The 10045-nt window shown below is 41.3% G+C and overlaps 1 long non-coding RNA gene across 1 annotated transcript; it reads left to right on the forward strand.

Annotated features, from left to right (window-relative positions):
- Positions 1–511: 511 nt before the first annotated feature.
- On the forward strand, positions 512–9219 carry LOC128839733 (uncharacterized). The gene is made up of 3 exons (XR_008445514.1): positions 512–660; positions 3576–3637; positions 8352–9219. It is a non-coding gene; the product is annotated as an uncharacterized LOC128839733 (long non-coding RNA).
- Positions 9220–10045: the final 826 nt, after the last annotated feature.

Below are 10045 nucleotides of genomic sequence, written 5' to 3' on the forward strand. Positions count from 1 at the left end.
TTTGCTCTTCCCCTCCCAGCAGTACACACGCTCAATGACAAACTTTTCTTGATTCACACAGTATGTCTATTATCCTTGTCCCTGTTATAAAATTAATTGTTTAACAGCATGTTATTTGGTTTTTGCTACTCTGATACTCCAAGACACCAAATTAAGCTAAAAGGCACATTGAAATTCCCATTTAACCTAAACTCTTTAAGATTCCAGCACATGAAGGGACCTGCATGCCCTCAGCAGGCAGACTTCCGCTGAAGTCAGTTGGACTGCAGGATTCAACTCTGGCACAGTCCATGGGTAGACTTAAACATTACAAATAAACAACTTCAAGGTGAATTGAAAAGAATTTTATCTGCCATGATCTGAATCCAGAGTACTGTGTTTACCCTGTAAGATTTCATAATGACATCATGATTCGAATACCTAAGGCACTTCACAGGCTGCATTCATTGAATTCTTTATACTACTTGTGATATTAGTGATGTTGTCAGCTGTAGCAGCAGTAACACAACACCTGAGCTCAGGGCTTGAGAGACAGGTAAAAGATGAAGCGAGACTTAATGCACACTAATAACAATTTTACTGGAGCAAACCCTGCCTCTGCCTCTGTGAAAGACCCGACCTGCAATGGAACTAGATTCTTAACTTTTCCATTTTTATGAGGTTAGAAAATGCATATCTTACTTACTAGATGGTGATTAATGTTTTGTGGTTGAGCTGTATTTAGAAATTTGAATTCAATTAAAATGCACAAAAACAACATCTTAGTTCATTGTAATACTATTAGTTAAACCAAACTACCTTAAACGTGCTGGGTACATGAGAAAAAAAGATTTGCAAAAACATGTTTTGTATTTAAAACTAACTGATTTATTAAACAAAGTATTACCTGTAGTTAGTGAATTAAACTAATTGTTCCTGCCCATGTTCTTTAAGATTTTAGAACTAATAGATCTCATCATCTCACACTTAGTTTTTATTGATAGATTGGAAGAAGAAAATAGATTTCTTAACTTTGAATGAATTGTTCAGTTAATTGAACTACTGGAATAAATTGAAATGAAGAAAATATTTCTCTACACCTGCAGCAGAGGCTACTGCTGTCAAAAACTGGTTTAACACTTCAATAGACTCTAGTTACAGATGTTAAGCAAGTGGCTCTCAGCAGTGCAGTTGACTTTCTTTAAAACTTTGCAGCATCCATGCACTATTTAATATTTTTAAATTTAATTTAAATTATTTTAATAAAGACTATAGTACATTTGACTTTGCCATATGTTGTCATAATTCAAATTTTATTTTAAAATAGTTATTTTAAAAAAAAATAATTTAATTTAAATAGAAATATCTGATTTAAGCAAAAAAATCCATTTAAAAAAAAACATTGATTTTTATCCTCCCTGAATGAAACTGATGTGGTATCTTTAAACAGAGAGAGTAGGGGGGTAGGATTTTGAAAGGAGCCTAGCTGAGCACAGGCTCTCCTTGCATCCCTGTGCAATAGTATTGGGGAGCTGGGAAGAAACAGAATGGGGACAGAGAAAGTACATCTGGGGCAATCAGGGCAGAACAGAGGTTGGGGCGATGTTAGATGGCTTATTCCTTCACCCTCTCACTTCCCTGGTCCTTCTCGCATGAACAGAGAGCAACAATACCCAAAGTCCGAAAGTGCGAACAATTAGATGTTTATTGGGGTGAACTTCCAGCAAGCAATGATTCCAATTTCCTTCCTCAATGTCCCCCTTCCCATCTCTGACACCACAGAGCTTTGCCTGTGTCCCTGTTCCCATTCCCTGCTTAGCAAAACATGATTCCAATTCCCACCCCCTGTTAATTCCTGATTGACTGCAGACGATATAGTTAAAAATTGAGTTCTGCTTAACTGTACCTTCACCAATCATTTTACTGAAATTTAACTAACCAATCCTAACATATTGTAACATGATTATCTAACCAATTATATCCCACCACCTTAATTGGTTTACACCTAACAAAATTAATTATACAACAGACAAACAATCACAGAACCAGACAGAGAGTATACAGACAAACAATAGGGAAATGGGGACTGCAGTGATAGAACAACAAAGAAATGAGGATTTCACAACCAAGCTATTGATAAGTGAGTTCTTGCCAGACAGGATGCTATCAAACTAAGTTTTCTTTAAATCTTCTAGGCTCTTCCCTTTCTCTGGAGGTGATAGGTTGGATCACCTTTTTAACAGCCCAAAACGGCCTTATTTCAGTGTGACTGGTGAGGACGTGACAGTTCGCTTCCCAGCTTATGGCTGCCCCTGCTGTTTAGCCAAAGGCCTTAGCCTAAGAACAAGGCCTTAGACTATCCTAGTGAGAAAAGGCCTATAAACAGGCAGACTGTGATTTTGATTCTTGTTTTATACCTCTATAACTAGCTAAGTGATAAGAATACACCTAAATTCTTAAAAGTATAGGCCTTTGCAGACAGGCCTAAATATCTATATCCTAAGGTGAATGCAGCCTTAGGGTTTCTTTTTGCTTCCCACTGAAGAATCTCATGCACTATGCCTGGATACTTGCGCCTAGTGCAAGGACTGAGGGATGAAGTGCTGCCCTTTGGAGCCAGAACTGTCATTCATGATATGTGCCTATAGAGGACCTAGCAGCACAGTGGGGCTTGCTTGAAGCCTCTAGGTACTTCCATTATATAAATATTTAATGCCATACTGGCACACAAACATTAACCAATGGAAATCCTCACAACCTCCCTGGGGTAAGTGAACAATCATCGCTATTGCACAGGTGTGAAAAATGAAGTACAGAAGCAAAGGGGACTTTCCCCAGGCCACACCATATCTCCAGACCTCGAGACCTGCCAACGTGTGACACAAGCCAACAAACTGTATGGCTAGTCACTAAAATGAGGAACATCTCCATTTTGTTGCATCATAAACAATAGATTATAATATTTTAACCATAAAACACATTTTTAAAGCTGTTCTCTCACTTTCTGAACCAATCAAAGCAGCCTGGCTATCAGTCAATGATGAAGAGGGGAGCTAGTCAGTGGGGGATTTGGAGAGAAGATCCCTACACTAGCTCCTGTTGGTCCCTGTTTAGGGTGTCTCCAATTGAAATAACAATCCCCCATCCCTCAATACAATTAATGCTCCCCCCCACTTCGATTTCAATTAATACTCCCCCCTCCCGTCAGTTCAATTAATGCTCCCCCCGCCTCCCAATACAGGCTATCCCTTATCTGCAGACTTGACTGTTTCTATGTGCCTGCTGCCCCTTGGCTGCTCCTTTGCCATGGGCAGCTCAAGGCCTCGTTCTCTACATCAAAGAGCAGGCCGCTGCCAAGGAAAGAGCAGAGCTGGCTGGGAAGAGAAGTGGTAGAGTTTACATAGTGAAGGGGAGAGGGGAGAGCTGGCAAGCTGAGTGACACCATTTTCGCAGGAAGGGAGGATGAAACAGAAAATGCCCATCTGATTAGAGCTGCTCCCTCTTCCTCTCCTCCCCTCTTATGAAAATGGTATCAGCCTGACCTGCTACTATGTCTTCCCCCTGCCCTCTCCCTGAATTGCTCCTTTCTGTTTCAGCAATCGAGTGGGAAAGATGGTCTAATGGACAAGCCAGCTGCAGACTTCCTGTGTCTCCTTAGGTAAATCACTTAACCTAGGCTGCAAAATGGGGGTAAAACTTTACTACCTCACCAGGCTGTTGTGCTCAGCTAATAGAGGAATGAGGGCAATATGAGTACCTAGCTACAGAGACATCTCTGCTTGTTGGAGAGGAGAGGCTGGGGACTGATGGCTGCCTAAGGAGCATCCCCTCCTTCTCCTCTCACCCTTGCCTTGGGATACAGCCTTAGAATGCAGGACAGAAGCAGACTGAGCCTCAGTGTAGCATGATCTGCATAAAGAGAGACTGCCCTGCGCCATGTAGTGATAGACAGAACTGGGATTAGAATGCAGCTCTAGCTCTGTATTTAGTGCACTATAACACATTGCCTTTTTACATTAAAACACTGATTAAGTTACTAGTTTGTGACATACAAACTGCTTTCTGCATGTTAGTTAAAGCATACCAGTTAACATTTAAACTGTATGTGTGGAATGCTTGTCTAGATACACATGGGCAAATCCCCCACCATGTGTGCCGTGTGTTATCTGAAAGCAAGCTCAGGGCCGGCTCCAGGCACCAGCTTGCCAAGCAGGTGCTTGGGGCGGCCACTCTGGAGAGGGGCGGCACATCCAGCTATTCGGCGGACAGTCCCTTACTCCCCCTTGGAGCGAAGGACCTTCCACCGACTTGCCGCCGCAGATCGCAATCGCAGCTTTTTTTTGCCGCTTGGGGCGGCAAAAACCCTGGAGCTGGCCCTGAGCAAGCTAGAGTGGTACTGTAATGTTTAATGAGTGCTCAGGAGCAGATTTGTCAGACACTTTTATTAAATGCAAAAGATCAGCTCAGTCTGAGCCAGTTTAGGCTTCTGGAAACATTAAATTCACACAAAGCATTCTTTGAGTTAACACACACATTAGAATAGTCACGTCCATACTAATTAGTGGTGTGCACACAAACTAGCACCAAAACAACATTGTCACACCTTTTGTTATGTCATGTGAAGGTAAGTGAACGTGCAGACACTTATTACAGAATAAACATCCTATTTCAAATTTGTCTAAATTGGCATAACAATATTTAGTTAATATGGTGAATGTTTGTGTGTACAGCAGTCCTTAAATTACATCTTATTTGCACAGTCACTACCAAACTGTCCCTGCAGCTACAGCCTGGTGGGTAGAAATGTAAGTAAAATGCTGCAAAACTGTTGCACTGTGATGTAGTTGTCATTAGTATAGCAATGAAGGTGGAAAGCAATGCAATGATTTGTTCTTGCTCCAGGAGGATTGGATATTCTCATGCCCCATGCTAGTGACATTTCACTTAATTTCCAACCAATCATGTATGTGCTGCTGCTGTACTGCTCACTACTGGTTTCTTTCTAATGTTTTGACTGCTCAGACATATTTTATAGACAGGAAAGTCTGCAATGGTGCAGAATTATAATTAATTATAATATTCCTCTTTGTGCAACTCATACGCTGGTGCTAGTTTCCTAAGCAACAGATGAAGAATAGAATCTCACAGGAAATTCTTTACCAGTTAATTGGGAAGAAATCCATACGTTTCTAGAGAAATGAAATTTGTCTCTGTAGACATTATTTTTAAAACCTATAGGGTGTAGTCCTGACCCTATTGAAGTCAATGGGAGTTTTGCCATTTACTTCAGCAGGATCAGAATTTCACCAATAGAATGTAATGATAAATTAGATCCTATTTATTGTATTTTTAAACCAACCCTACATAATTTAAAGGAGAAAAATATCCGTGCTGTAGAATTTTATAGATTACTTTAATATTCTACCATTTTGCCATTTACCAATCTGAGTTCACAGGTGGATTGCCACAGGGCAGAGTTGTTATTAATGCGATGAACAAAAATCATAGCAAGTTACTAGCAATTCTTTTTAAATGTTGTAAATATTTCTTAAATAATACCTTTCACTGTAGGATTTCAAAGAACTAAAACTGTAATTAACTCTCATAGCCCCCTGTAAAACCCATGGAAAAGAAGCCCTTGATGAATTCCATCATGATTTTAACAATTTCCATCCCACCATCAACCTCAGCCTAGACCAATCCACACAAGCAGACCATTTCCTAGACACTACTGTGCTAATAAGCGATGGTCACATAAACACCACCCTATACTGGAAACTGACCGCTATACTTACCTACATGCCTCCAGCTTCCATCCAGAACACACCACACGATCCATTGTCTACAGCCAAGCTCTAAGATACAACCACATTTGCTCCAATCCTCAGACAGAGATAAACACCTACAAGATCTCTATCAAGCATTCTTAAAACTACAATACCCACCTGATGAAGTGAAAAAACAGATTGACAGAGCCAGAAGAGTACCCAGAAGCCACCTACTACAGGACAGGCCCAACAAAGAAAATAACAGAACACCACCGCCGTCACCTACAGCCCCCAACTGAAACCTCTCCAGCGCATCATCAAAGATCTACAACCTATCCTGAAAGATGATCCCTCACTCTCACAGATCTTGGGAGACAGACCAGTCCTCGCTTACAGACAGCCTCCCAACCTTAAGCAAATACTCACCAGCAACCGCACACCATACAACAAAAACACTAATCCAGGAACCTATCCTTGCAACAAAGCCCGATGCCAACTCTGTCCACATATCTATTCAAGTGACACCATCATAGGACCTAACCACGTCAGCCACACCATCAGGGGCTCGTTCACCTGCACATCTACCAATGTAATATATGCCATCATGTGCCAGCAATGCCCCTCTGCCATGTACATTGCCAAACTGGACAGTCTTTACACAAAAGAATAAATGGACACAAATCTGACATCAGGAATCATAACATTCAAAAACCAGTGGGAGAACACTTCAACCTCTCTAATCACTCAGTAACAGACTTGAAGGTGTCAGTTTTGCAACAAAACTGCTTCAAAAACAGACTCCAAAGAAAGACTGCTGAACTCGAATTAATATGCAAATTAGACACAATTAACTTAGGCCTAAACAGAGACTGGGAATGGTTGGGTCATTACACTAATTGAAATTTTTTTCCCCCATGTTAAGTTCTTCTCACACCTTCTATGGGTCATCTTGATTATCACTTCAAAGTTTTTTCTTCTGCTGCTACTGATAGCTCATCTCAATTGCTTAGCCTCTTACAATTGGTATGCGTACTTCCACCTTTTCATGTTCTCTGTATGTATAAATATCTTCTGTCTGTGTGTTCCACTCTATGCATCTGAAGAAGTGAGCTGTAGCCCACGAAAGCTTATGCTGAAATAAATTTGTTAGTCTCTAAGGTGCCACAAGTACTCCTGTTCTTTTTGTAAAACATAGTTAACCCATTTTAATCAGGGATTACTAAAGCCTAGTTTACTTTTTTGTTGCTATTTATTTATCATATTTTTTAAAAGTTGAACAAGATAAGGCTATTTTATTACATATATCACTACTCTGTTTAACCACCAGGGGCAGCTCTATGTATTTTGCTGCCCCAAGCATGGCTGTCAGGCGGCGTTCAGCGGCGCACCTGTGGGAGGTCCGCTGGTAACGCGGATTTGGCGGCGAGCCTGTGGGAGGTCCGCCAGTCCCGCGCCTTCAGCTTACCCGCTGCCAAATTGCCACCAAAACCGCGGGACCGGCAGACCTCCCGCAGGCATGCCACCGAAGGCAGCCTGACTGCCGCCCTCATGGCGACCGGCATGCCGCCCCCTGCGGCTTGCCGCCTCAGACACGCGCTTGGTGCGCTGGTTCCTGGAGCCGCCCCTGTTAACCACATGCCTTGTTCCTGTTCCCCTGGTCTTCTTTCTTCATTTGCTTGTTAAACTCACTTCTTAAATTAAAATGTAAGCTCTTTGGGGCAGAGACCACGTCTTCCTCTATGTTTGTACAGTACTTATCACAATAGGACAATGTTTTGGAGTCTTTTGGTGCTAATGTGATACAAATTACTGGTAGACTAATAGACTGGGTTACCAAGAAGTCAAGTGATTTTCCTGAGGTCACACAGTAAGTCACTAGCAGGAACAGGATTTCTGTCTTGATTTTCAGACTCATAACCACTAGACTACATGCAATTGGAATTAGGCATGTAGGTGCCTGTGAAAATCCTACTAGGCACCTATCTGCATGTTTAAGTGCCTAAATACCTTTAAAAATCTGGCCTTTAGAGTCTAGGTTTAGTCCTACTTGCTTACTTCATGCAAGTAACAGGATTTTGCCTATTATGTAGGCTACTATAACCCTAAACCAAATCCTATCTTAAAAAAAAAAAATGAACTCCACAGAGCAAAGGAAAGGTGATTTACCTTGTTTATTTAATTTTAAAATGTATTTTTCTGTATCACATGGTGACCTTTTCTAACTGCCAGCAATTAGCAAGCACATGTTGACTTGGAATTTGTTATTTATTTAAGTGAAAGTGTGTGGCGATTTGACTCTTATCAGGAAATTGGCTGACCTATAAGATTTCTCCTTATGTTTCTACTCACAATGAGCTGGCCTCTCCACCACATTAAGGTGACCCCAAAGGGCAACAATATAATCTGCTACATAAACAATGTTTTCAGGATAAACATATTGGTTGATCAAAACATGACTAGTTTTTCCAAGAAGAGGCACTTTATTTTCACATCTGTTAAGCAACTGTGCAGGGGTTGCTGCTTCACTGAGCTTCCGTCCCTTATACACTAGTTTACCTTTTTGTTTCATGTATTAATTTTTAAAAAATGTTTCCTGTTTTCTAGGAAATATATAAAATTGGCATGACGTGACACAGGGAGTGGTATAGTTATTTTCCTCCAATCAAAAATATCCACAATCACAAATCGTGAACCAGCCCTGTGTACATCCTTCAAGGATTCAGTCTGAAGAGGACTTTGAGTTATCCTCAAGGAACCAGATGACCTGTTCTGAGGACAAAGCAAACTCGTCCAGCACATATGTAAAAAAGAGATTGGCAGCAGCCATGGGGGAAAATCAGTAAAACTTGCTGGAGGTAAATGTATGTGTAAACTAGTGGAGTTTTCACCCTGCTGTAAACTGAGGATACACACACTGGATTCAGTCCTAATTTTCACCTTTTGAGGGTGTGCCTTTATTACTAATCTAAATAGTAGCAAAACAAGCACAAGTTATGCTTTAATCAAACAAATTTCTAGGCTTAATGCAGGCTTAATGAGTGAAGTTTCATCGCCTGTGGTATAGGTGACAGATAGGGAAATTCACTGCCTTATCATTGGGAGACCATTTTGAATGAAGTTTAGGTAGCTTTGGGGTCCACTGTATTAAATGAATGGTTTATGTTTTACTGTGGGCCAGGACTGTATGTATCTTCTTGAGGAGGGGGTGAATGCAAATTCCTACCTCCAGATACACAAGAACCCAGCCTTTTGAAGTTATGCTTGGTCTGCTGATTACCTGCTCCCAGAATCTGAAGATCAAAGGCCCAAGCTGTATAAAGGAAATGAACTATTTGTGATTGTGCTGGTTCTGAGCTATGGCTATTATGAATTTGTAACCACACAAAAACCCATTGTGGGGTTTGAAAGACTGACTCCTTCCAAAGCCCTTGCTGGAGTTGGGGCAGTGATCTCTGGTAAGCTTATTAGTATGTGTGGGGTGGGGAGGGTTCTTTAATTGTTTTTAATGTTTTCTCTGAAATGCTTTCACCTTAAGAATAAATGTGCTTGCTTACACAAAGTTGTGTGGTAACTTATAACTGCTGGCAACTACGACTGTTTGTAGCCTTAAAAGAGAAAGCAATGTGTGGACACTGGCCTGTTTAGGAACCCTGGCTTGCTGGGACTATCATAGTGTAGGCAGGAACTGTGCTTCCTGGAAAAATTCCAGTCACAAGGGAGACGCAGGTCTCCACCCAAGGTAAGTGATGGCCAGAGGAGCCCTGGGTGCACTCCCAGGAAAGCAGAGGGGGAATACAGGTGAAGTAGCCCTGCACTATGATAATAAACAGAATGCCAGATTAGATGATCTAATGATCCCTTCTGGATTTAACCTCTGTGAATACATCATCTTAAGCTTTCTCCCCAAACTTGGCCCTAATGCGTTTTTTCCCTACAAACCTCTTCTGTCCTGGCCTGTAGTTCCACCTGCCTCAGAGATGCTCTAATCCCTTTAATATGCTATCTGGAGTTAATTATGTAAGGTTCAAGCACCTGACATCAGATTAAGTCAATAGAACAACCTTACTTCCTATGCAGGGTCCTAGAATCTGCCATCCTGTTATAGTATCACAATGCTATTAGGAAGGTTAAAAAAAAAGACAAAAATGTGATAGAACATTCTGTGAGGATATGTGGAGTGTTCATTTGAGAGACTAGCAAGAAGTCAGGTAGGAGGACAACAAGGGAAGGTTCTAGGCAGAAGCTCCACAGTGAAGCAGAGAGAAGCATGTATTTTGGGACCAGATTACACCAGTGGT

The sequence above is a fragment of the Malaclemys terrapin genome, chromosome 6 (genome assembly GCF_027887155.1).
Source record: "Malaclemys terrapin pileata isolate rMalTer1 chromosome 6, rMalTer1.hap1, whole genome shotgun sequence".
NCBI lineage: Eukaryota > Metazoa > Chordata > Testudines > Emydidae > Malaclemys > Malaclemys terrapin.